The 5,526-nt window shown below is 43.6% G+C and overlaps 1 non-coding gene across 1 annotated transcript; it reads left to right on the top strand.

Moving 5' to 3' along the window:
- Positions 1–3,302: 3,302 nt before the first annotated feature.
- TRNAT-UGU (transfer RNA threonine (anticodon UGU)) lies at positions 3,303–3,372 on the top strand. Its single transcript has one exon. It is a non-coding gene; the product is annotated as a tRNA-Thr (tRNA).
- Positions 3,373–5,526: the final 2,154 nt, after the last annotated feature.

Here is a 5,526-nt window from a genome sequence, read left to right on the forward strand (position 1 = left end):
CCAAATTAATCCATAACAGTTTGCTTGCATGACTAAGTTGACGGTGTGCACCACCATATCACACCACTTTTGTTATTGCTGTTGCTACAAGCAGGGCAAGTCATGCTCTGCTGGCAGATCAAACAGAGGTTGGTGCATTTCCACAGTCAAAATGGTAGTCTAGGACTGTGCACTACGTTGGTATTTAGCATCATTCCCACACTCTGCATCCAACCCCTCCTTGAAGCTCAATATGGTCTACATCGGTGTCAGTAGGTGGGAACACTGACACTTCCTCCTTATAAATGGCCATTCTTTTTAAAGCCTTAGTACAGAGTACCCAGCTTGCTGGGGGTAAAGGGAAGATGACTGGGCAAGGCACTGGCAAACCACCCCATAAACAAAGTATGCCTAGTAAACGTCGGGATGTGACGTCACCCCATGGGTCAGGAATGACCCGGTGCTTGCACAGGGGGATTACCTTTACCTTTACAGTATAACTGTGGTGTACTGTCTACCGTATGGCCATAACCCCTGATAAAAAGTGGAGACGCATTTCAGAAACCTCCACCAAGGGTGAGGAACTTCATTCCTTAGGGCACTGCTAACTTCAGCTGCATGGGTGGGAAAGAACAGAAGGACTCTCAATCGAATGGCCGGTGTTTTTCCCCCCTCTTGCAGGGCAATTCTGAACAGAGTTACTCCCTTCTAAGTCCACTGAAGCCAGTAGGCTTAGAAGGGTGTAACTCTGTTTAGGGTGACACTGTTGAGCATGTTGCTGGCATTGCCTGCAAAGAAGGTTTTAGTTCAAACTGCCAGCCGGTCCACTGGATGGGAGTTTGAAACCATACAACCTGATGACAGCTTGTTCAGTGAGTACTTTCAGATCTTCTGGCAACATGTCTTCTGCCGACATATGCATGGAGAACTCACCCGCAGGATGCAATTTGCAGTAGCATCCCTTATGGCAATTGTAATGATATCCTTTCTCTTGATTGATCTGCAACAGAAATAGCTATTTCATGAAGACAAGTTATCACTTGATGGTTCAGTCAACAAGTGGCAAACATGTATGGGAGAGCTCACCCCAAAGGGCAAAGCTTTAGGGATTTTGAAACATCAATAATGTCTTCCTTGGTGGGCTTTAATTAAAGAAAGCTCCTTAGTATAGCTGCCATAATATAATTAAGCTCCTCAGAATATGACCCTGTTCAAAAACACTTCCAAATATGCATTCTGTGTACTCCCTCCACATTACTTGTAGTTCTATCCCTGAAGAAGACCCAAATATAGTGCATATTATATCCTCATGGCGTTTATTTCAGTCCAACTCTGCCAGATGGTTACATTCTGCTCCTACCCCTCAGACTTGAAAATTTCCAAATTTTTGGCAGTCTCACCCAACAACACATCTTGTAATCTTTGAGCAGTCCGTTTCTTCCTCATTGTGTCACCTGGTTTCATTCTCTCTGAAACCATAAAAGGAAATGATTGCTTAGAGATGAGGTCTACAGATGACCCTTTATCAGAGACCTGAAAAGGAGTGAAAACCCTCTCCTTCTGGAAGAGAAGGAGAACTGTCTTTTAATTCATTGTCATGCCAGGAAATGAAATGCAGCAAATGGCCTCTTTTATCTGATTACCCATGCAAACTTGCTTCTAAGATTGAATTTAAAAAGGAAAAAGGGGATAAAAGTTGAATTGTATTATTCTAGGGTTGTAGAGTATGGTCTGTGATCGTGAATTTTCACGATTTTGTTAATTTTATCTGTTTCACGTTCGGTACCTTCAGAGAAGAAGGCCTTGACAGCATCAAAGTTCAGTGTTAACATATCTCCATGGCAAAGTATAATATGTTTCAGTACATGTTTCAGTCATGTGGGTATTTTGCATCCTGCTTCTCCCTTTCGCCAATGTTATCAGCTCTTGGCCACCCTCTCTGTTAGTTATATGGGGTAAGACAGGGCCAGTTTGCCACCAGTGACTATTTGGGGCACAAAACTGTCAAAATAAACAAGGCTGTCATATTAGTGGTCAGTGGTCAGACTGACAGAAGCCAAGGTGAGAAGCATCTAGCTGATGCAAGAGGTTTGGAAAGTCCCTGGGAGCTAGCATGAACTAACACAAACCAGTTGGGGCCAGAAACTGATGCAATATCTTGCAACAGGTGGAGTGACCTGCCATGTGATCTCATTGGTCCCTAGTGGTAACAATATGTATAAATGTTCCCAGCTCTGTAACAACAGTGTGGGATGCTATCGTGGAGTGTGTGTGTGTATCTATGCACTGTAAATAAATCAATCACTGCTTTTCTAGTAGCAAGTATCTCTGGTGGTTTGTTCTGGATCGTCTGCCCAATCCACAGGCTCCTGCAATAGAAACTGCTGGAGTACAGTGATGTGGGGGGAGGCAACAGATGTGGTTTAACACCTGCCATTTCTTCCTACACCAGTGCCACTGCCACCTGGGGTCTAAGGTGGGCTACAGAGGTGCTTCCTTAAGGAGTTCCGCAGGGCCTCTAAGATAGAGTTCCCCCAGGCCTATGGTTGAGGCCAGCTACTTTTCCCCCCATCCATACTGGCCTCCCTACCCTTCCCTGCTTGCCCCCTTACTCTATCTTATGGGGATTCGTCTATTTGCAGGACCTTCTGTGGCTTATGTTATGACTAGGGGCACCATAAGACACATGTTGTCCCTCAACTACTGTTTTTACGTGTGTGCGTGTTAAGTGCCGTCAAGTCACTTTCGACTCATGGCGACCCTATGAATGAAAGTCCTCCAAAATGTCCTATCTTTGACAGCCTTGCTCAGATCTTGCAAACTGAGGGCTGTGGCTTCCTTTATTGAGTCAGTCCATCTCTTGTTGGGTCTTCCTCTTTTCCTGCTGCCCTCAACTTTTCCTAGCATGACTGTCTTTTCCAGTGACTCTTGTTGTCTCATGATGTGACCAAAATACGACCAAAATACTGTTTTTATAGGGCAGGTTTTAATTTTTGCTTTTTAAAATGGGTTTTATTCTCTTTTATTGTATAGTATATTATTGTGTGAGCCGCTCTGAGCCCAGCTTCTGCTGGGGAGGGCGGGGTAGAAATGTAATAAAATAAAGAAATAAAGCCCACTGTGGAATCTGCCAGGGTGGCAGCAACACAAGAGGAGGGACACACCTTCTCTCACATCACTGTCACCTCGGACAGCACCCAAGGGATGATGCAGAGAGAGGGACCTTCCTCTGCAACCTGCCTGCCTGGGATGGACCTGAGGCCAATGAAACTGAAAAAGAGATGCATACCTTCTGTCATGGTGCTATTGCCTTGAATCCATAAGTTCGTGGCTCAGTGGTAGAGCATTTGCTTTGTGTGCAAAAGTCCCCAGGTTCAATCCCTGGCATCTCCAGTTAAAGGGAGCAGGGAGCAGGCAATGTGAAAGACCTCCACTTGAGACCCTGGAGAGCTGCTGCCACTCAAGGTGACAATACTGACCTGATACTCAGGATGAGGCAGCTTCATGTGTATCTGTCCCTCAAAGGTGGGCTGCAAAGGAATGTACTTTAAGTGCAGCCTCTCATGGACCTTGCTGGGGGGGGGGAAAGTAAAACAGGAGAAGAGTGCTGATGGCTCATTAACTTGAGCTGGCCCTGGGGTAAGATACGAGGATCACCCATTACACCACCAAACAGGGTCACAGGGTCTGATCTAGCCTGCATTAACAACATAATATAAAATCAAAGTGCCAGGAATTTCTTTTTTTTTTGTAAACAAGGACTGCTACTTGTAGTGTTGGTCGCGGGGATTCTCCGGGGACAGCGACCTGGTCAGAAAAATAATCTGTTAGAAAGACCCCGTGGCACACGGACAAACAAGCCTTTCAAATTAACCAGACAGTTCAGATCTCTCTCTAATCAATATCTCCTCGCTGGCACCTGCAAATATTTGATTACCTAACAAATTTACTTTAAAAGTCCCTCGTGGAACACGGGGCTTCATTGCGAGTCACCTCTGTAAATAAGGGGAGGGATTGCTTATTGTTTGCAATGCAGGGATGAGTGCCGATTCTGGACAAACACAGCTTGTCGTGAAAGTCTTTGTCAGGCTTCCTGCTGCCTTGGTTGCTAGGCAATAGGAAAAGGGACTGTAGTGTTGCCGGAGCAAAGAGGAATATGTTGTTAATTGCCAGTGTCAACTGCCCTGGGTGATCGCCTGAAGTCTTTTAAAACGGCCGTGAAATATGCTGTGCTGCCTTTATGAATGTTAGCATTCGGGAAATCTTGGCTAGGGAGGCTGCTCATGGGTCAGTTCCCGTGGAAGATGTAGCGTTGCGCCTAGGCGGGGAATTCTGATTTCCTGTGTGTTTTTTAATTCACGGACTCATGGCTGTCTGCCATCTTTTAAAAAAATAATTTTTATTGTTTTTTCTAAGTCAAATAAACATATACATTTCTACAATTACTAACAATCATAAAAAACCCCGTTATATTGTTGTTAAAAGTATATCCAATATAAAAAGAAAAAGAAAAAAGAAGAAAAAAGACTTCCCCTACATCTTCCTCCATCCATCGATAAGCATATGTACTCTTTAGTATAGATAATTCCAATCTTAATATTTTTAATTTTATTCATTAAACTAAATCACATGCAATTTTAAAGATAAAGCATTGAATATATTCATTAAAAATAATTGATACTAACACAAAAAATTAATAAATCTCATTAATAGTAAATAGATTAGAACAATAGGTAACATTTATTACCTCCTTTAAAAGTCAATTTCTCTGTAAACCCTCCATGTCTCCCAATCACCCATAATTACAAATTATCTGTTCCAGAAAATCTAAACTCTTTTAACCAGTCCTTTTGTCCGGAATTTCCAGCGTCTTCTGCTTTTCCTTTTTAACACTAAACATCGAAGAGCATCCTTGGAGATTGTTGGTAAAATTCCCTCTGCAGACATTGGGTTCTCATAGTAAATCTGCATTGTAATTTCTTCCATCCCAAAGTCATAGAGAGAGATCCCAGTAACTACAGCCTTTCCACCCTTCAAATCCTCCCAGCTAGCATTAAAGAGTTCTTCAGGCAGATTGCAAAGACAGAAATCAAAGTCTCTCACATTCAGATCCATTGTAGCCAGCTGAGCTATTGCAGTTTCTTCTTGAAGATATGCAGCCTCTGGTTGTTTATCATGGCTTTCCAGTTCCTGGCTGTCTGCCATTTTGAAGCACCAGTAGCACATGTAAATAGGGCTGGCAGAGGAGGGGGATGGTGTACAGAATTCTGGGGAAATCACATCACACTGAGGACCTGGTCAAAGTAGCATTGGGAGGCCAGCACTGCAACCTGCCAAAAGACCATCACAGCAGTATACATGTTCTCATCAAATATCTTGTGCCAGTTTGACAGAATCTTCTGATTGTGTGGGGGCCCCACAGGTGTGAATAGACCCCAAATAGACTCTTTATCAAAGTATATCTGTGTGATGGCTTTTTGCAACCCATTGGTCCAAAGTCTCTGTGTGAGCCTCAGCTATTTGGGCCATCTGGACACAGACCCTAAC

The sequence above is a fragment of the Euleptes europaea genome, chromosome 1 (genome assembly GCF_029931775.1).
Source record: "Euleptes europaea isolate rEulEur1 chromosome 1, rEulEur1.hap1, whole genome shotgun sequence".
Classification (NCBI taxonomy): Eukaryota; Metazoa; Chordata; class Lepidosauria; order Squamata; family Sphaerodactylidae; genus Euleptes; species Euleptes europaea.